General features: G+C 44.6%; 1 protein-coding gene across 3 annotated transcripts in view; it reads left to right on the forward strand.

The window, feature by feature from the left end:
- Nucleotides 1-22,854, forward strand: part of LOC147717654 (E3 ubiquitin-protein ligase TRIM39-like) — a 286,591-nt gene that overhangs the window by 221,441 nt on the left and 42,296 nt on the right. For 2 of the 3 annotated variants that reach the window (XM_086924445.1, XM_086924446.1), the window contains one exon: nucleotides 6,653-7,260. The exons of the other annotated variant lie outside the window; for it this stretch is intronic. The gene's annotated coding sequence lies outside the window, so the exon portion shown is untranslated. Of the gene's footprint in view, nucleotides 1-6,652; nucleotides 7,261-22,854 lie in introns of those variants that run through there. 3 annotated transcript variants of the gene reach the window in all.

A 22,854-nucleotide genomic window follows, 5' to 3' on the forward strand; every position in this document is an offset into this window, starting at 1 on the left:
ATTGGTTTGCTCTCTAGATATGAACAGACCCACTGGGACGAAATGGAGGAACTCCTCCAGCATCTCTGAGAGGAGCACTGTAAAATGGGACATGATTTGGTCACAAAAGGTAAACTGATTTCCAACATGACCATCCGGTGAGCCCTGGATGCTGCTGACACAGCTGCTTGGGGAATTAATTATAGTGTTCTCCTCCACAGACATGCCTGGCTCCATGTCTCTGTATTCAAGCCGGATGTTCAACAGCATCACCTTAACCTGCCCTTTGATGGGGAACATCTATTTGAGCCTCAGATGGATGAGATGCTGGAGAAAGTTAAGACCGATACGGAGATGGCAAAAGCCAAGAGTTCCTTTGCAGACACCTTCCCTACGGGGTACTTTTGAGTAAAGTGGAGGCTCCAAACCCACCTCCCCCGAAAGCCTCCACATCCTTTCTATGCATCTAGCTTCCACTAGGGGCTTCTCAGGGGTGCCTATTGTGGAAATAGTGCCAAAGGTAGCTCCTGCTAGGGAACCATCACAGCCAAACAGTGACTTGCCATTCCTTCCCCCGACCACACAACACTTAACAGCAGACATCTTCAGATGTTATCCCCACTCTCCTCCCCAGCAATATATCACTTGAGACCAGTGGGTGTTAGGCATCATTCACTGCATTTACTGTCTGGAGCTCATCTCCACACCACCCAACATACCACCTCTCAGACATGTCCTCTCCCCAGAACATCAATACCTCTTTCTGGAAGAGGTCCAAGAACTCCTTCTCAATGGACCATAGAGCATGATTCACAACACCTACAGGGCTCAGAGGTGTATCCCCTCTACTTCCTCATTCGCAAAAAAAAGAGCGGGTCCCTCAGGCCCATTCTGTACTTCAGACCCCCGAAAGAATACATTCTGTCAGAACACTGCCACATGGCCACTCCTCAAGATGTCATACCTCTGCTGCAGCAAGGCAACGTCATGGCTGCACTCAACCTCAAAGATTCCTTCTTCCACATCCTGATTCATCTGGACCAACGTTGCTACCTCTGGTTTGTTGTAAGCAGTCATCATTACCATTTGAAAGTGCTGCTTTCGGGGGTCACCACTAAACCCTGACTTTTTACCAAATGCCTTGCAGTAGAAGCCACACACCTGCAAAGAGAGAGCATCCATGTATTTCGATATTGCACAGTGATTGGCTGATAAAGTGCGCAGCACAACACCAGTTCTGTGCTCATACCCATGCCACAATAGACTTCCTGCACAAACTGTGCTTTACCTTCAATACTGTAAAGCTCCATCTCCAACCCTTTCAAATGTAATCTTATCTGTAAGTCATGCTCCATGTAGAGGTCCACAAAGCCTATCGAAGTCCGACAAGAGTCCAAGCTCTTCCAAGCTACAACAGTGGAGGGAAAACTTCCAGTATTTACTGTATGAGTTTAACCTCCTGATCACACAGCCATTCAATCAATCATAGGCATTTATAGAGCGCTCTACTTACCCGGAGGGTCTCAAGGCGCTAGGGGGGGGGGTGCTGCTGCTACCCGAACAGCCAGGTCTTGAGCTTCTTCCTGAAGGCGAGGTGGTCTTGGGTCAGGCGCAGGTCGGTCGGGAGGGAGTTCCAGGTCTTGGCGGCCAGGTAGGAGAAGGACCTTCCTCCTGTTGGCGTTCTTCGGATGCGGGGGACGGCGGCGAGGGCGTGACTGGCTGATCGGAGGTGTCGCTTGGGAGCGTAGAAGTTGATGCGGTTGTTGAGGTAGCTCGGGCCTTGGTCGTGAAGAGCTTTGTGTGCGTGGGTAAGGAGACGGAAGGTGATTCTCTTGTTGACCGGGAGCCAGTGCAGGTCTTTTAGGTGTCCGGAGATGTGGCTGTGTCGAGGGATGTCGAGGATGAGTCTGGCTGAGGCGTTCTGGATCCGTTGGAGTCTCTTCTGGAGCTTGGCGGTGGTTCCGGCGTAGAGGGCGTTGCCGTAGTCCAGTCGGCTGGTGACGAGTGCCTGGGTGACAGTCTTCCTGGTCTCGGTGGGGATCCAACGGAAGATCTTCCGTAGCATGCGCAGGGTGTTGAAGCATGACGAGGAGACGGCGTTGACTTGCTTGGTCATGGAGAGGGAGGAGTCCAGGATGAAGCCCAGGTTGCGTGCGTGGTCTGTCGGTTTGGGTGCGGTGCCCAGGGCGGGGGGCCACCAGGAGTCGTCCCAGGCGTAGGGCGAGGATCCCAGGATGAGGACTTCCGTCTTGTCCGAGTTCAGCTTCAGGCGGCTGGTCGACATCCACTCGGCTACCTCTTTCATTCCTTCGTGAAGGTTGGCTCTGGCGGCGGCGGGGTTGTTGGTCAGGGAGAGGATCAGCTGGGTATCGTCGGCGTAGGAGATGATGTTGAGGTTGTGTTGGCGTGCGATGGCCGCGAGGGGGCTCATGTAGACGTTGAAGAGGGTTGGGCTCAGCGAGGATCCTTGAGGGACGCCGCAGATGACTTCAGTGGCCTCTGATTTGTACGGTGGTAGACGGACTCTCTGTGTTCTTCCGTCGAGGAAGGAGATGATCCATTCCAGCGCCTTCTCCTGGATTCCGACGTTGCTGAGGCGCTGCACTAGGGTGCGGTGGCAGACGGTGTCGAAGGCCGCGGAGAGGTCTAGTAGGATGAGGGCCGCTGTTTCTCCGTTGTCCATCAGGGTTCGGATGTCATCGGTGGCAGCGATGAGGGCGGTCTCGGTGCTGTGGTTGGCTCGGAAGCCAGACTGTGAGGGGTCGAGGGATCCGTTCGTCTCGAGGAAGGCGGCCAGCTGCTTGTTGACGGTCTTCTCGATGACTTTGGCTGGGAACGGGAGCAGCGAGATGGGGCGGTAATTCTTGAGTTCGGTGGGGTCCGCTGTTGGTTTCTTGAGTAGAGCGCTGAGTTCGGCATGCTTCCAGCTCTCAGGGAAGGTGGCGGTGGTGAAGGAGGTGTTGATGATGTCCCGCAGGTGGGGTGCGATGACGGCGTCGGCCTTGTTGAAAACGTGGTGAGGGCAGGGGTCGGTCGGAGATCCGGAGTGGATGGAGTTCATCATGCGGACGGTTTCTTCGGTGCAGATCGGAGTCCAGGCGCGGAGGGTGGTGGTGGGGGGCGGTGGTTCGGTCGAGTTGGACGTGGCGTTCGTCGGTTGGGTGTTGAAGCTGTTGTGTATGTCCGCGATCTTGTTGTGGAAGTAGGAGGCGAGGGAGTTGCAGAGTTCTTGCGATGGGGTGATGTCGTTGTTTCCGGCGTTGGGGTTGGAGAGCTCTTTCACGATGTTGAAGAGTTCCTTGCTGTTGTGTGCGTTGTTATCCAACCGGTCCTTGAATGCAGTTTTCTTGGTGTCGCGGATCAGTTGGTGATGCTTCCGGGTGGCAAGCTTGAGGGTGGTCATGTTGTCCGGTGTTGGCTCCCTTCTCCAGGCTTTCTCGAGGGCTCGGCAGTTCTTCTTGGAGCTCTTGAGTTCGTCGGTGAACCACGGGGCCTTCTTGCTGCCGGGTCTGCTGGGCGGGGTCCTCAGTGGGGCGAGTTCGTCCTCGCAGTTGCTGATCCACTTCGTGAGGTTGTTGGCGGCCTGGCTGGGGTTCGCTGAGCTGGCGGGAGGGTGCTGGCTCAGGGAAGCGGCGAGCTGGTCAGCTGTGATCTTGCTCCAGCTTCTGCGGGTGACCTGTTGCTGGTGGTGGTGGGTCGTCGTTCTTCTGAAGGTGAAGTGGACGCAGCTGTGGTCCGTCCAGTGGAGTCCTGTGGCGTGGCTGAAGGCGATGTCTTTGCTGGATGAGAAGACGGCGTCGAGTGTGTGTCCGGCGAGATGGGTGGGGGTGGTCACCAGTTGCTTGAGTCCGAGGTTGGCGAGGTTGTCGAGCAGGGTGGTGGTGTTGCGGTCGTTGTTGTTCTCCAGGTGGAAGTTGAGGTCCCCCAGGAGGATGTAGTCAGCGGAGGGGAGGGCATGCGGGCTGACGAAGTCGGCGATGTCCTCGCTGAATTGGGTGCGTGGTCCCGGGGGTCGGTAGATCAGGGTGCCTCTGAGGGTGGTCTTCGGGTCAGTGTGGATCTGGAAGTGTAGGTGTTCGGCGGTAATCAGGATGTCGTCGGTGTAGGTCGTGATGCGGATGGTGTCCCTGTGGATGATGGCGATGCCTCCTCCTATCTGGTTGGCGGTGCGGTCCCTCCGGGTGATCTTGTAGCCCTCTGGGATGGCGATGGCGATGTCGGGTGCTGAGGAGGCGTTCATCCAGGTCTCCGTGAGGAAGGCAACGTCAGGAGCAGTGGTGTCGATGAGGTTCCAGAGTTCGATGGCGTGTCTGTGGACTGACAGGTGTTGAGCAGGATGCACTTGAGGTGGTTGCTGCTGGTGTTCGTCTTGGCGGGTGCTGGTGCGAGGCAGGTCCGGATGCAGGTGAACTTGCAGGCGGTACAGCAGAAGGGTCCGTGGGAGCGTCTCGGGGTGGCACGGTAGCATCCCGGGACTCGTCCGTCGTTGAGTGCGATGAGGGTGGCGGCGTCGTACGTCCGGCGGGTGGGCTGGGAACTGCGGGGGCCAGGGGTCCTGGCACTGGGCGCGGTCCAGGCACGGACGGGCGCAGACGGGCTTACCTTTGGCGCACCTTCGGCGCGCAATCGGTGCTCCCGCTGCGCGCGTCCGCTGCGCGGTCGCTGAGGGGGCGTTGCTTCACCCTCTTACATTTGTAGAGTCATTACAAATCCTTAGATAAAATCGATGAACGGTCCAAGACTTTGGGAGTTTTTTGTGTTAAATGGAAATCATTGTTGTTACATTTTTCACAGTACATGAATTCCACATTAGTGGAAATGTAAATTGTTGTTATTTGCAAGAACGAGGAATGGTAATTTGGGGTTCATATTGGCTGTCTTGGTGAGGTTATTTACCATTGACCAACCCGCCTGGTGCCTTTAATGTGGGGTTCAGAGTGACATCTTCAACAGCTTGATCTCCACCCTAGCTGTTGAGTGGTGTGTTGGAAAATGAAAATGTAGCCCTAGGGTTTGACACTTTAAAACTAGAAAGTTTATTTTCATAGATTAACATAAAAAGATCATTGAAGGAAAGGGTTGTAGAAAATAGTAAAAGCCAAGATAAAAACTATCTGACCTCTAAGAATTCAGTGATGCAGTGCAGATTGGAGATTAAGCCATATAGCTTTATCTGACCCAAATGTCTCATAAATATATATGGGATCAAATCTTAAGAATTGGAATCAGGATCAACCCAATTTGGAGAATAAGAAGGCTGGGCGAAAAAATGTTGTGAGCAATGAACAATGTATTTGTGAACTGAGGGTCAAATATAGTTTAACACACTTCCTCTTAGAATGTGTGCTTCTTAGAAGAGAGGTAAAAACATTAAACATCCCATTATTTGGATATAGATTCACCATTCGGTCAGAAGCATTAGTCACTTTACTTCAAATGAAATATCTAGATATTGGAACCACATTGGCGGTTCAAGTCAACTCAGAAAAGATAGTTTTTGCTTGTTCCATTGCTAATCAAGCACTTTATAAAAGTAATAACAAATGCAATTATGTTTTTAAGGCCTTGTAGTTCTTCACGTTAAGAAGAGCTATGCTTAATTAAGTTGTCTGTAAATGAAACTTTCTAAGTATGCCTCAGAGTAAAGTTAAAATGTCTTTTTTATGTGAAAAATTAGAAAAGTATCCCTTTGATAAAAGATAGTTGCTTTTCCTTTTAATTACCTATTTTAAAAATAATGTATATACAATTTTCTAGTGATTCTACATAATGGTGGAATTGTGTCTAGTGCAGTTGATGTCTCAAATGACCATTTTCAAGCACTTTTGTAAAGTAAAGAATCGGTTACTGAGCTATGATGTTAAAGTTATATATCTTCATTTTGCATAATATTTTATTGTTTTATATTTCTATAAGACTGAGGGGCCGATTCCGATTCCGGTCGGAAGGTCTATGAACCATGTTTGGAGCCCTTCCGACCGAATCGGAACATGTTGGCCGGATTCCTTTCCAATGGGCTCGGTCAGAAAGGAATCCGACTCGGATTTCCGGCCGGCCTACAACGGGCTCGGAGAGCCCGTCTGCCATTCGGAAATCCTCCAGTATTCCCCCGGTCGCCTCTTTACGACTGAGGGAGTACGATGGCAGTTTTTCACTGCCTTTTCATGCCGGTGTGTACGGCACAAAAAGGCAGTCAGAAACTGTCTCTGGGGGCCCCCAACAGGGCCCCCGTGGGTGTGAGGCTGCCGATTGGTGGCCTGGGGGCACCTATGGTGCCGCTCCGTTGATCCCTGCACCCGGTGGCAGGCACCTTGGGGTGCCGGCACAGGGTGCAGGGATGAACTGCACCCCTGCATTTCACAATGGAGGCATGCATTCCGCTCCGAATGCATGCTCCCATTGTGAAGCATACGAGTGCGACCGAACCTTGTTCTGTCGCATCGTACTTGCAGGGCCGTAACCGACCACAGCAGGTCGGTCGGTTACGGCTTCTGACCGATGTCGGACGGACTCAGGTCCTACTGACATCAGAATCGGCCCCTTAGTTGTGAAAAAAATTAAGAAAAAATGGAGGTGAACAAATGTGCGACATCATACACATACTGGAAAATAAAACAAAATAAAGCTGTGCTTCTTTAAGTGCATTCCTAACTCTAATCTCTGTATTTTGCAGGAGAAAAAATGGTGTCCCTCAGGACTGGTGTTTTCTGACAAGTTTTTGTTTTCATAATCCAGAATTTTCAAGAGGAGAGAAACTGAGACATACATCGTATAAAGAATGAAACTTCCTTTCTATTAGGAATATATTTTGGTAATCGTAAAAAAAAAAGATATTCTGAGTAGTTCTAACACTAACAAAAATGTAAACGATATGAATGGATCATCATCTGCAATACAACTCACAAACTTATGAATTTGTATTTATGAAGTCAGCCTATGATAGATGGAGTTTTTGCAAATGGTACTAACTATTGCAAAAACTCCTTCTATTATAGGTTGGGCTAAAAAATACAAATTCATATGTTTGTGAGTTGTAATGCAGATGATCCATTCATATTGTTTAAATTTTCGTTAGTGTTAGAAGAATGACATGAACATATTTGTATTGTTTATCCACAACAATTTGGCAGTAGGGAACAATGCGCAAAATAGTAACGAGTTATTTACTTTTTATATATCTTTAATAGTATATGCTCCAAGAGAGAGATACAACCCCCTACCATAGGTTGTAATTATAGACAGAAAAGATTCTATCTCAAATTATAAATGAAATTGATAAAAGACTGTTATTGATTTGGACATTCTATTACTTATTAGTGTTGCTCCGGTTGAGAATTTGCATTTTTAATTTTTGCATTGTTTGTGACAGTCATAATCAAAACTAATAACGTTTTCTTCATCCTCATTCTCTTTCTTCGCATGGTTCTTTACAATGTGTGTATTAGTCGGCCAACATCCGCTATTCAATTGTACCAAGGTTTTACCAACTCTTACAATTTTGTAAACTTTTGAAAATTCGGTCTCATTTATCTTATCTTAACCAAATTAAAGTTAGCAATCTTGACCAAATCACCAACATTTAAGTTACCATGATTTTCTCCAACATATTCAATTTTGCTTTCTAGTGTTTCCCCTACCACAAATTTAAATTTTTTCCAAGTTAAGAGGTTTTGAATTACCAATATGCTGTTTGGGCAAAAGCATGGTACAGGGTTGCTTCCCTTCAAGAAGTTCAAATGGAGTAAATCTAGTGGTTTCGTGTGGGGTACAGTGATAAGCCAATATTAAATGTGCTATATATTTTATTTACATCATGTCCCACTTTAAATGCCAGCTGAACACCTTCCACAACTACTTTATTAAACCTCTCACCCAATCCCTTCATATTGTGTTAATAAAGAGCGGATTGTTTATGCATAATATCAAATTCTTTCAAAAACTCATTACGTTTTGTGAAGTGAATTGTACTCAACTGTCCGACATTGAAAGTTGGAATACTCTCCCTTCTAAAACAATCTCCCAAAAAATCAACAACAAAATCCGTAATAGAACTACAATTTTGCCCACTGTGAAAAATAGTCGCTGACAATGAGAGAATAGGTTTTTCCAAACGACCAGCCTTCATAAGGCCCCTACAAATCTATGGCAAGTTCTTTCCAGTGTGCCAATGGAAATTCATGAAACTTAGTTTCTGAATTGGTATTCTTCTGTTCAGATTTCAAATTTTGTTAAAAATTGGGATCATCCATGAGAGGCCACCAATAAAGTTCTCTTAATTTTTTTTTGTACTCGATTCACCAATGTTTCCATCAGGTGCCAATGACATAAGTATCTTGCGTAGTGCTTTCAGTGGGACAGAACAAGACACTTTCAAAATTAGATTTCCTTCAGAAAAGAATTCCTCTTCGACTTTCCAGAAGACTCTGAGTTCTGAATTTTAAGATTTTTCATTTGGCCATGCTGAGGCAATAAAATCATTGACTTTACACAATTTACATCCTCTTGTGGGGCTTTACACCACTCATCTTTGCTAATAGCATGTTGAATAAGAGAACCCACAGCACTTACTGATCTAACACACTCTCTTTGTCTTCCAATAGCCCTTTCCGTTTGCCTTAAATTGATAACCTTGATAAACTTTCTGCTCGCATACGAAACTGACCAGGAATTTAGGTTACATTGAATTTATAGTCTTAAAGTTAGGAGAATAATCTAATCAATCTTGATGATGCCTTTCAAGTTCCGCTGTTATTTAACAAGGAAATCCATGGTTTATGATCAGTTCTGATAGTAAAGTTATTTTTCCGCACACATAAGAACTGAAATACTCAACCATCCAATTACCAAGTGCCTACTAGAGCTTCCCTTTCTTTTTTTTCCCTCAAAATTATTTTTATTGAGCATTTTCAACATCACATGGACAAAACCACTTACAATAAAGTATTGTACATTGTCCCACGCTCTTGTTGAAGCCATTGTACAATTACAGTTGTCTTACCATCTGGTACTTGAACCTACACATTTACATATGTTATAGAGCTCACTTTTCTAATATGGTGAATATCAACTCAAGAAAAATCCCTCACCCCCCTCCCACTCCCACCCTAACCCAACTGCCGCCCGTCAACAGTGACTTGGTGGCACCCAAAAAATAAATGAACAGTAAAGAAAAAAGAAGAAACGGTGAAAGGAGAAGGCGATGCTAAAATCAGGATGGACAATGTCAGGGGCTTTCAATAGTGCCCCGGGGGGAGCAGCTCTCACCATTCGATCCCTACTATCTCCGGAGTGTATATGTATGAAGAAGGAGATGGTGCTCGTGCAGGGGGACCCATCCACCTGACTATGGGGAGCTGCCCTATGTGTCCATCTAGTTTTAGAACTGGAATAGGTGAAGTGCTCTAACAGAGGGCGGGCGTGTTGTCAGTGGTATACCTCTAAATAAATACGAGACCAGGGGTCCCAAACTGGACTCAAACGTTTTGAAACTATCTCGAAAGATGTCCGCCATTTGTTCCATTATGAGCTTCCTCCATAGTCTAGCTTGTCATTGGGTCAGGGCTGGGGGGTCTTTTTTCTTCCAGGCTGCCGCTATTGCTAATTTGGCTGCCCCAAAGCATATCCACATAATTGCTTGGTCTCCCTTTGACTGATGTTCTAGCTTCTTATCCCTTACTCCTAATAGTGCAAACTGCAACGTGGTGGGAATTAGTTATCCAAGAATATCTTTAATTTGGGCTAGGATCTCTCTCCAGAAAGGTCTAATAGTAGGGCAATCCCACCATATGTGTTTGAAGTCTCCTAGAAGGCCGCAGCCTCTCCAGCACAGATCGGAGGCCTCTGGAAATATTATTTTCAGCCTCACCGGATGAAGATACCAGTCATAAAGTATCTTATAGTGAGCTTCCATCATTCCTGTGGAATGATTAGTTTTTACTGTATCCCTCCATAATGAATTCCATTGAGTCTCTGAGAATTGTGTCTCGCACATGTTTTCCCATAAGGTGATGTGTCTGGGATGGGGCGAGTGTAGGGTAGCGAGGAACAATGTGTATAAGAATGAGGTGCCCGCTCTCATTACGAATTCTCTATTGGAGTCAGTTCCCTGGTGACTGCCTCTCGCATATCAGGGTGTAGAGCCTAGTGTTTAAGTTGCAGATAATGATAGTGTTTGAAAGTTGGAAGGTCAAAGTCCCATTGACAATTCTCAAAGGTTAGTATGCCATAATTATGAAATAGGTCAGACACACGCAGACAACCTCCCTTTCGCCATTCATCAAATGGGCCTGGATCGAGTGCCAAGGGAAACTCTGGGTTAAAGTAGATCACTGTATGTGGTGAGGGATACCATCCATCCTGCCCCGCCCACTACTGCCTCCCACACCCTCAAGGTTGTCTGGGTAGCTGTGCTGAGATAAGCATTACGAGGGCAGTCTCTTTTGGGTTTCCAAAGCAAGTTGCAGATGGTACACCCCACTGTAGCTCTATCCATATGTAACCAGTGTTATCTGATTCTCGTAGGGACCACTCAGCTATCACCTGTAGCTGAGCTGCTCTATAGTATAACTTTAAGTTTGCGAAGGCCACCCCTCCTGCATTCCTGGGGCGTCTAAGTAGAGTGAAGGGTAGTCTCACTAGTCCATTCTGCCAGATGCATTGTGTGATCATCATGCCTATCTTGGGGAGGAAGTTATTGTACAAACCTATAGGAAGGGCTTGAAATAGATATACACATTTTGGGAGTACTGTCATTTTAATATCCTAATTGCATAGATGCGGCCTAGTCCGGATATATACATTGTTTTCCAGCATTTCAGCTCTTGCTGTGTTGTGTAGCATTTTAGAATCCAAGCGTAATTTACTGATTCATGCCTTTATATAGGTATAATTCACATTGCCCTTATATAGGCATAGAAATTGTAGTATCCTGGGTTGTGATGATTTATGCTGTGGCAGTGGAACCCTGCCTGAGTGATGCAAGATGGAATGTTGGGAGTGGGAACTCACAGTTGGAGAAGGGCTGAGCGCCTGGCTGGGTGCTCCTGGTGGGGCTTTAGACTGCTTTGTACTAGCTTATATCTACTGTACTAGTAAGCTGTAACTAACCAGAATAAATCTACCTGAAATACTACTACCACAGTCTGGACTTAGTTACTTAGTTCTGGACTAGTTATTTTGGCGACGATTTCAAGAAAGAACCTGCGATTTCTACCTCAAAAGGAAAAGTTGTGTCTGGGAACCTCAAGCTATCCTCACTGCTGTCTACCAACTGTCAAGTCAGCCCCACCAGTGACCTCTGCACCGGTCGCCCTCATCAGCCTTCAAGTTGGTTCCCGTGCTGTGCTCCCAGCGAGAGTAAGCAAGACACTCCACAACCCCTGTCTTCAGCAATGGTTTCTATGAGGGCAAGAAGCCACTCCTCAACTATGATGTTTACGTGCTGAATCTACAAACCAGAGTGAGCCTACCTACAATTTTGCTATGCCTGCAAGTGTCTGCGTTTTCTGCTGTGACTCTGGCATCAGCACTTTTACAAACTGCCTGGTGAAAGAGTGTCTTCAATTGCTGTACTTTCATGAAGGTAAGCCTGACGCTCTCTTAGCCTCCCTTCATCTCTGTTCTGTGCCCTGGGAGGTGTCAGTGCTTTGTGTTGTGCTTTCAGACTGGGAGAGTTTCCTTATTTATTCGTCTTCCTCTTTGATATCTCAAACCACTGCCAATGACTCAACCTTCAATTTTATTTCCCTTCTGTCGGGGAGTCTCAAGCTACGACTCATTCAGACTTTGCAGAGCTGCTTACAAATCGACAGAGTCTACAGCTGTGTTTCTACATTTTGCCTCGTATTTAAACTCGGACTGATCGTGCGTTTGGAAGCGTAGTTCCTAATGTCCAAAAGTTACATCTATTTTGGTCTTTTTGTGTTTTTGTGACTGAAACTGGTAAAAACTGCCATCCTACTTTTCAAAACTTTGAAGCCAGAGCGCGCTCCTCACCTTTTCGCTTGTGATGCCATTCATGACGTCTTCCTTCTTGGCAAACATCGCTGCTGCTGTAGGACGCCTCGCGGCAAGAGCGTGCCTGAAGCCACCCGGCATTCACGTCTGGGAGCGTGCCGCCATCTTGTCGCTGACGTTTCTTGTGTGTCTTATCAGCAGCTAGTGCGTCCTGTCACCACCGGAGTTCGTTTTCCGTCTTCTAATTATATTACGATCCAGTGCAACAGTAAGTTTGGTAATGTGGATCTGCTGTTTGTTTTATTTATATTACTCGGGGGCAAAGATCGAGCTCCGGCGTTAAAATAAATGTGAAGAACATATGAGATGTAAGAGCATATGAGAACTTGAGCCCCAGTGCTGTACTACTCCATTAACTACAAACTATAAGTGGAATCCACGGTTGTCAAATTGAAATGTAGTTTTCCTGTATTTCTACAGTATTCATTGCACTGTTCCATACTGCCATCTTCTGGTTCGAGTTGGTATTTTGTATTTTCTCCACTTTAGTTATAGTCCCATTTGTTTGCAATTTCAATGGTGTAATTTGGGAAAAGTGAAGGTAATTCATCTAGTGTTCAAGTTGGCAAATCTATATCTGCAGAGCTTGTGTTTATTGCTTATCAATATTTGTATGTGTGTGAAAACTGCAATTATCCTTACTTTATGTTGGTTTGAGGAATAATTATTCACAATAATATTTGATTTTGTAGTGTTTGGTATGGGACAGTGCATAATGTTTTTTTTTTTTCTCCTGACATTTCATATGTTTTCACACTAATCTGTTGTACACCACAGTGTTTTTTTTTCTTTCTTCACGTGCACAAACTTTAGTTTTACATGAATACCCTACTTAGGGTGTCGTGAAGATTTTGTTCTATGGATACAGTACTTCGTAATTTTGTTTCGTATTAGGTCCATTCACAACATGTGCACAACCATACTACCTCTCTTGAGGTGACTTTTGGTTTTTACAGTCTATTGTCGACACAGTGTTTTTCATTAAGTTCAAGAAGTGTTGTGTGGACTAGTGTCCCACTCACATTGACGCAATTTAGTCACCTCTCCGCGAGGTGTGTTGTGGGGTCTTCTCCTATTTCATGTGTCTCTTTTTACGAGGTTTTTTCCGCATTTATTGTGCACATAGTCTCTTAACCTCCCCGCAAGGTGTTTTTCCTCTCTGTGAGGTGTTTTTGGGTATTCCCCAATGTTTTGTGCATTTCTAGTGACCTCCACTCGAGGTGCGTTGCGTGGACGTGTGTCCCACGCCATTTAAGTACCCTATCTTGATCTCTCCGGAGTGATAGATTTTTGTTTGCTAATTTGGTTTTGTTCAAGGTACTTACATTCTTATGCAGTGCACTAGTTTCCCATGTCCTCATGGGGTTTGTTTCCTGGGTGTCATCCCTTTCGTACTGTGCACAATATTTACCCATGTATACATAATTTTACCCTATAGGGTGTATGGTTTTAATTACCGTAGTACATGGGCTGTTCTACTCTGGGCGTTCTTCTTTATGATATTAGGTCCGTTTTCTTACACTGTAGCCCAGTTTTATTTTTATCTTGTTATATATTCTTGAAATTCAGATGGGGAAGTTTGAGTATTTTCACTCTTTTTCTTCTCTGTCGTCTTCATTTCTCCTGATGTGAGTTGTCTCTTTGCTTACTTACCTGCCCAGTGGATTTGCGGAGGGCTGCCATTGATGGTTTCTCTTTGTACTCTTTGTCCTTTCGTTGTCTTTTCTTCTTTGGAAAGGATGATGTGTGTTTATGTGTGTTTTCTCCTTTTAACATTTTTTTTGTTCCTACATGGATTCTTCGTTTTGTTTCTTTTGGAACGATAGAGGACATGTTCTATGATTCTTTCCTCTCCTCCTCTCCTCTTGCGTTCGTGTTCTGGTCACACCTTCTCGTGTGTTCTACTTTATCTTCTTTCCGCTCCACTTGCACTTGTATTCAATTTTTCCTCTGGTTTTTCATTTTCCTTGTTCCTCTAATCTGAGTCCATTTCTTCTCCTTTTAACATGGTATTGTTTCTTATATGGACGTTCCTTTTTGTTTATTTTTGGAACAAGGGAGAATATGTAGTATCCTGGGTTGTGATGATTTATGCTGTGCCAGTGGAACCCTGCCTGAGTGATGCAAGATGGAATGTTGGGAGTGGGAACTCACAGTTGGAGAAGGGCTGAGCGCCTGGCTGGGTGCTCCTGGTGGGGCTTTAGACTGCTTTGTACTAGCTTATATCTACTGTACTAGTAAGCTGTAACTAACCAGATTAAATCTACCTGAAATACTACTACCACAGTCTGGACTTAGTTACTACAGAAATCATGCCCATGTTTAGACATAACCCATCCAGTCCAAATACAGGCATGGCTACTTCCACTTGTTCCAAAAAGCCACAACGATTTCTTGGAAAACTCAGCTTCAGCAGTCAGGGACATCCCCTTGCTTGAATATTGATTTGTCCTAGAAATCATGGAGTTTTCAAAGAACTACCATTCCCTTGGGGTTCTTTGGTGATGTTATTATGTCCGACTTTACGTCAAACCAGGCACCTTCAAGGTATAAATATGCCTACACTTGCCCTAGCAAACACACGATTGTTTGGAGCAGCTCGACTATCTACTTGCCTGACGCAGCTCGCTACAGCAATTGCCGAAGGAATCCGACCCTCCAGCTGACGCACTGACAGAGAGGCTGCTTTTCTCTCGCTGAGAATCCAGCTCCAGTGTTTCCAAGCTCCCCTCACGGGGTGTTGGGAAATAGAGTCCCGAGACCAGACATCCTCCTTTCTAAAACCAAGGTATGGAGCTGATTAGACCCTAAGAAAAATCTTGGTTAGATTTATGGCAAAGAAAAACGAAACCTATGCTACACCTCACTTATTTCTTCCCTCGTACTAGACTTAGGTTCGGTACATCTGGGTAGGCGTATTTTAGAAGCACCAGTTGAGTACTTTTTAGCCTTTGTTATTTATGTATGTATTTATCTATGGTCTAGGAACTATACAATGCTTTTACAGTATTATTTTATAATTTATTATTTTATAATACTCTTCTTACTGTACGCACTATACTTTGCAACCAGTATTATTGTAGCAGTTCACTTTACTTGCTTGAGAAAGAAGACTGTTCAATAAACCTTTTTATTGAAAACGCCTGTCTCTCTATTTCTCTGCACCTCTGATGAAACAAAGCATGCACGATTGACCGAGTGAAATATCTATCTATTGTTTCCACGACTCTGAAGATCAGTTTTATTCTTGGGGAAACAAAGTTGTCATGTTTATGCGGTTGTCAGAAACTAATCCCTTCTTGTTTATTCGAGAAAGTTTCTAGTGATCTCTGAGCTAGCTGGCACTCACAATTAAGTGTAATATATTCTTTCTTTTATTATCTTTATTTAGACTGAATTTAACCATAAAAGATACATACATCATCATAAAAACAAGAATCTATACAATTCCAGGATGATAAAACTTCCCTTTCAACAATAGCGCATAAGAAAAAAAAAGAAATACATTTTCCAATTCATCATTAAGTATCTAATATAATGACCTTTAAAAATGTTACAACATAGCATTTTTCCAAAAATGTAAGAATTAATCAGTGATTACAAAATTCTATAGAGACCTAGTCGACATAAGTCCTACGTCAAATCTATAGGATATATTATTCCTTTTTTTTTTTTATTATTTTTATTGGGAATATAAGTGCAGTTACAGTTGATAAACAAAAAAGAAACGTTGTTCATAAAAAAACTAATCCGGAGGTAAAAGCAGCAATTCTTACAAAAGGACACTAACAGACAAATCACGACTAGACAATACAATGAATAAATTAAGTGGCAATAAATATAAGCTCAAGTTATCCAATACGGCTAAAAACAATTTCATTATGATTACATCCTGTTGCTATTTCATAATCAATCTTCAACGGTTAATCAAAAGCTAATAACAGACTCTAAAAGACATTTTCACATTTCAACTTTTTACATTTTTGATTTCCTCCAATCTGTGACTGTGGCCCAAAGTCTCCTTCCAAAGTCCCGAGTTCTTATTCCTTTAAGTTCATAGAGTGCAGACTCAATATTATGAATTCCAAGCAGTCTAATGAGCCACATTTGGAAAGAGGGGGCCACACTATCCTTCCAGCCAGCAGAGATCAAAAGCCTAAGCACGGCCACAGATATAAAGATCAAAGCTTCCTCCTCTTTCCCAAGTTTAAGTTCAGAGTCCGTGCCCAGAATCATTAGGGTAGGGGATAGGTCAATCTTATGCCCTAGCACCCCCCCCCCAAATTTTTCAATCTCTTTTTTTACTGGTGTTAGAAGATTACAATTATAAAACATGTGAAGTAGGTCTGCTTGCCTATTCCCACATCTTGGGCATGTATCATCCGCCCTGACCCCCCAAGAGAATAGTTTTGCCGGTGTGTAATAAAGATTAAACACTGTCTTGTAGTGCTGGGCCTTTAAGTTTGTAGCTCTGAAAATCTTCTTATTCAATAATAGGGCCTTATCAACATCTACATCTGGATTTCCCAATTTTCTTGCCCAGGCTACCTCAGTCTTATCAACATCATCTTTGATCTCTGATATTAGAAGATTATATATAATGTTAATTTTGCTGCGCCCTCTGGTAAGCACCTCCATTAAGGGGCTGACGTCTGGAGGTAGCAGTTTAGGTCTCTGAGCCTTCATTAGACGCATTATTTGTGTATAAACAAACCAATGAGTATCTGGAATACCATATCTACTTTGTATAAGATCAAAACTTACTACTCCCTCTCCGTCCATCAATTGCCCCAGAGTTTTAATGCCCAACTCTCTCCATATTTTAAGAGTTCTGTCGGCTTCGATTGCTGAAAAAAGGCTGGACTTATAAATATGTAGGTATGAGTTATTTTTTGGAATATTACATTGTTTTCTGCAAGCCGTCCAAACTCTCCAAACGCCATCTACAATCTTAAATCTTGTCTTCTTGAAAAATTTGCGGTTTGTTTCACATACCATTAACCCCTGGGCCTTTCTGCCTAACAGTAGTTCAAATATGGAAGGAGGACATTCTACTCCTGCCCTTGTGTCGTTACCATTAGACTCAGACTGAAAAAGCACTGACATTTGTGTCAGCAGACACGTCCAATGATAGATCCTCAAGTTAGGGAGAGCCAAGCCTCCCCTATCTTTGGGGAGAGACAGCATGTTGGTGGATCGTCTTATCTTCCCAAATTGCCATATAAACTTAATGAAAATTGACTCCAGATTTGTAATATTTTCTCCTCCAGGAATAAAGGAATGGCTCGAAATAGATACAGGATCTTAGGAAACATTGTCATTTTGACTGCGTTTACCCTCCCGATCAAGGACAGATGTAGCCCATCCCACCTTTTTAGCTCAGATTTAATCGATTTAATAAGTGGGATATAATTTTCCTCAACGATTTTCTCGACTGACGCATTAATTGTTACCCCCAAATAGACTGCTACTTCTACAAATCTGGAATCAGCCTTCACGATCTTTTTCGTACAAATAATCTGGGTCTTGGATTCATTTAATAAATATCCTGACCTAGCGCCAAACTTTTTCGTTAAATTGGACAAAACCTCCATTGCCTGCTGTGGCACCGCAGAAAACACCACAATGTCGTCCGCATAAGCTAGGACTTTATGTTCGTGCCCATTAAACATTACCGGTCTTAGCCTTGGGCTTCCTAGTATAGCCTGTATTAGCGGATCAATATATAGGGAAAAAAGGATCGGAGAACACGGGCATCCCTGACGGGTTCCCCTCTTTATAGGAAACAAAGTCGATTTCTCCCCCATAACGGTCACACTGGCGACTGGATCTAGATACATCGCCTTTAGTGCCTTAATGATTTTCTGACTGAACCCTCTACCGGCTAAAATATTCCACAAATAACACCAGACCACCCGGTCAAATGCCTTTTCTGCATTGAGCAGGATCATGGCCATCTCCCCTCCCATAGCAGCATGGGCATCAAATAGGGCTATAGCTCTGTTGGTATGGTCCGTCGGGCCACGTCCCGGAACAAACCCATGCTGCCAGGGAGAAATAAGACCACCTATGACCCTGCCCAACCTCCTAGCCCATATCTTCGAATAGTGCTTGGTATCAGAGTTGATCAGTGAGATAGGTCTATAAGACCCAGGATTCTCGGTAGGTTTCCCTTTTTTATGGAAAATGATAATATTCGTCTCTTTCCATGAGTCTGGGATTGGACCTGAGCAAACTATCCCATTAAAGAGATCTACAAGTAGGATGATAATTTCAGATTCTATACTCTTATAGACCTCTAAAAGAATGCCATCGGGTCCTGCTGCCTTTCCCGAGGCCAGCTCATGTAAAGCAGCTATAACCTCTGATTGAGTGATGTCTTTATCTAGTTCTTCTTGTGATACCGTATCTAGGAGTGGGCCTTGGTCTTCAATAATATCATGTTGTTCTCTATCTTTATTCTCCTCATCATAAAGCTTTTGATAGAAACCTCTGAAGACATGTAATATATCACTGGTTTCTGTGTATTCATTGTCATTATCCACAATCTTTGAGATAGTATTTTTAGACCTCTCTTGTCTTAATCGGAGAGAAAGGGCTCTACCTCCATGTTCCCCTGTCTCGTAGCGGTTGACCCTGGTTGCTTTATACTCCCCTGATGCTTTTTGTGTGATCAACTTCTGTAATTCTGCTTTAGTAGCAGAAAGAGTATTTTAACAATCTCTACCATCACCACCAGATACTATAACCTTAACGTGTTCCCCTTCAATCTCTGATAGTCTCTCAAGTAATTTGGCTTCTTCCGCTCGATCATCTTTTTTCATTTTGGCTGAGAAGCTAATGGTTTCCCCTCTCAAAGCTGCTTTAACCCCTTCCACGCTGATGACGAGCTGGGCTCGTCATGGCGTAGCCTCCTCGCACGCTGATGACGAGCCCAGCTCGTCACGTAAAGTGCGGTTTTAAAAAACTCAGCACAGGAGCGGAATTCCGCTAGCGCGCATGCGGTTAAAAGATTCCCAAACAGTATTTCCGGAGGCGCTAAATCTATTGGCATCAAAAAATGCTTCGGACCATTGCTTTAAGTGGGCTACAAATCTAGGATCCATCAATAATCTTCTCTCAAATGTCCAAGAGGACTTTGCTCTTCTGAGCCCATTAATTTTATACTGGATTAGCAGAGGATTATGGTCAGACAGCACCATTGGTAACCTAGTAATGATGACTCTGTTGATTTCTGATGAGGAGATAAATATATAGTCTAATTTAGAATGTTTCTGGGCTGGGTTCGAGAAGTACGTAAAACCAGAATTTAATGGGTTTTTAGTCCCCCAAACATCAACTAATGCCAATGAGCTCATAAGTGCCTTAATCGCTCTAAACACTCTAGGTTTCCGATCTGCATAATTTGAATTATCTAACCAGTTGGCCGAAATATTTAAATCACCACAAACTATTACCGGTCCTGGCCAACCAGCTAACTCTATCTCCAAAAAATCAAAAATCTCCGGGTCGTCACCATTTGAACCGTAAATTGAACATAATGTTAGCCCCATCTCTAACTCTGAGATAACCCACCTCCCATGACTATCTACCTTCGTTCTTTTAGCCTTGCCCAAAGATTTCCTAACCAATACAGCAACCCCCCTAATCATTGTAGTTTGAGAAGAGCAAGCGACCAATTCAAAACCGTTTAAGAACAGAAGATTCCTCTTTGCCCAAGGGAGATGAGTATCCTGGAGACAAAGTACATCAATCTTATTAAATTTGACAAAATGGGCCAATCTTTGCCTCTTTCTCCAGTCGTTTAGACCTCCCACATTTAATGTACAAATATTACAGTTTGCCATCATATATTTTGCGTTGACTACCCGGTAAACCCCGTCGCTTAATGTTTATAGTTATCTGCTTTTCTCGTCCGGACATTCTCAACAAAACAGTAGTGCATTTTATATTCCCATTTTCAATTTTTTGCCTGCTACACCTACCCCTGCCCACTCTTCCCACCCCCCTGCACCCCAACCCAACACCCTCTACCCCCCGCCCCCCACACTGTGAGACGCACAGAACTAGTCTGTGCATATGATGGAGTTGCAAAGTTTCCGGCGAGGACATTAAAAGTGTGCCATCTTTTTAACTTCAAAGCCAAAGAAAACCCCCCCCCCAAAAAAAATATATACATTGAATGCATTACACATTAAAGCTCCTTCCCAGCCATCAAGAGATGCCTCTAGGAATACATTGCAAGATGGCGGCCACTTGAGCGGCCGGTGCAGAGAGCTTGCGGCGAGGACTCCGGACAATCGGCCAAATATGTTTGAAATCCTGAATGCACGGCACATAGACTAACCTGGGATCCCGAGATTAAAATACGATGGAGTGAGGAGAAGAGTCATGCGGCAGATCCTCGTTCTGTTCGGGTCCCCGATACGGCGTCTGTGGGCTGCACTGCGGGCGCTTGAAGCCGTCATACCCGGCTGCCTTGAGACGAGAAGTGGGCGGAGTCAGCGTTCTCTGCGGCGGCGAAGCACAGATCGGCCCAGGCAGAGGCGGGGGAGAGAGCGAGATACCTGTTGCCTCGAGTGTGGTTCCAGCGGGTCTGATTCTATTCGGCTGAGGCAGCAAAGGCAACACAAAAGGATAATGGCTCCTAAGCAGAACTCCAGCCTAAAATCTGGAAATGCAAGAAAAAAAGCTCAGAAGGACGAGGAGGTGGCTGAGAGTATGGAGCAGCAAAGTAAGAAACAGCAGTGTGCTCCTAAAACCCGTGCAGCTACAGCCACCGTTTTGGATTTACTTGTTAAAGCTGGTAAAGAAAAGGGACAGAGGGCTCCTGACGAAAATATACAAAATACATCTATGGCTGAAATTGTAACATCAGAGAGCCCAGAGAGCCCAGCCATATCCCTTCTTTTGCAAGACCCCGCTGAAGGTGGTGGCCCTAAAGAGTCGCTGCCTAGTAGCATTGAAAATGAGCCAGTACTACGCAAATTGGGAGTTAAACCAGCCGGAATGGGAGTAAAGCTGTCAGAGCTCCCAGAGTCTGATTCTGAAGATAAGGCTGACGGGGCAGGAGGCTCAGGTGATAAGGAGAGCGAGTTTAGTGAGGCTTTCTTCTCGGTCTCAGGAGGAGAATGGTCAGAAGAAGGTGAAGAGCAGAGTTCAGGTGAAGAGACAGATACCGACCCTGAGAATGACTTACCAGCGACGGCCTTGAAAGTGAAGCAATCTGCTAGGGGGCATGAGTTAGAACAAAAAGAATTAGTCTGGGATCACTCTTCTACTCAGCCTCTAGTAGGAAGTCCTTTATTGGAACAGACACAGCTGTCTCTGTTAGAAACTATTCATCAAGAAATATTGGCACACAGAGAGGAGACGCGGCAGGATAGCAGGAAATCACAGGCGGCGATGAGGAAGATGCAGGGAGTGGTACGTAAACTCTAAAACCATTGCCACAACTGGGGATAAAGTGACTAACCTAGAGGAGCGCGTAGTGGTAGCGGAAACCGAGGCTGCAGGGGCTGTTTCTAAAGTGGATGCTCAATGTGTTCAGTTATCGGATATTCAGTGGAAGCTGGAAGCGATGGAGAACAGGCTTAGAAGGAACAATTTGAGGGTTTTGGGTGTCCCGGAGGGGGCCGAAGGTAATGATATAAGAGGTTACATGATTAAATTGTTTCAGCAAGCCTTCCCAGAGCTATCCAGCTGGGATTGGTCAACAGAGCTACAAAGAGTTCACCGCTTCCCCTTTAATTTAAGAAGAAACACAAAAGAGGGAGATAAGCCCAGGGCTGTATTGATTTTTTTGGGCAACTTCGTTCTTTGACAGGCAATTTCGGATAAGGCGAGACCTGATGCAAAGAGAATGGTAGACGGGGTCTCATTTTTTGTCCGCCCAGACTTTTGCCACGAGACTGTAGAAAGACGTTGGCGCCTTAGAGAGATGATAAAACCTTTTCAGGATAAAAAACTTCAGGCCTATTTGATCAATCCTGCACAATTAAAAGTGATTAATGATGGGAAGACGCTTTACTTCTCTTCAGAAGTTAAAGCCAAAGAGTATCTGGATAGTCTGTTGAAATAGAGCTTATAATCTGTGAATGTATCTAAAGGCGTAAGGATATATTATTCCAATGCGCAGAGCCTATTGGAAACATAGGAACTACACTACATGGCGCCCTACGTTTGGTAGGGCACTAATTTAACGCTAGGTACTAAAGTAACTCAGTCGTGCTTTTCATAGAGACCCCTTTTTCCCGTAAAATACTCCATTAGATGTCTGGAGTGGGTTAAAGGATAAAATATCCACCATTACTGAGTAGGACGAAAATCCTATGTATTAGTTTTTGGTTTGATTCAACGTTGAAGGATACAGTGTTCCAAAATATTGTGCACCTTATCTTTGTTTCCTTGAAACTTGCTCTGCAAACTTTCAGTCAACAAAATGTCGGATAGCGACACCGAGAACGGTGGACCGGCAGGCAATAGCGCAACCGGTGGAACTGCAGCTGCAGCCGACGGGGTTTTAACGTTACCGGTTTCCAAGAAACCGGCCTGGATGCTATAATCATCCCGGAAAACATGAGGAAAACCATGGCTTGAAAACATATAACAAATGGCCTATCACCTAGAGGTGGGCGGGTAATTTTTGTCATAGAGGCACATGAATATCGGCAGACAGAGGTATTCTATTCATGGATAATCTTCCCTGAAGCAAATGCAGTATAGCATACAAAAGTAGAGGATAATCCAACGGAATACGTTCCTTTCGAGGACATTGAAATTCCATTAACTTACCAAGAGCATAAGCTCTGGTTTAAAAACGCCCTCCAGCATCAAAATCGCATTACCAGGCTCGGTCCA

Source organism: Lissotriton vulgaris, chromosome 5 (assembly GCF_964263255.1).
Source record: "Lissotriton vulgaris chromosome 5, aLisVul1.2, whole genome shotgun sequence".
NCBI lineage: Eukaryota > Metazoa > Chordata > Amphibia > Caudata > Salamandridae > Lissotriton > Lissotriton vulgaris.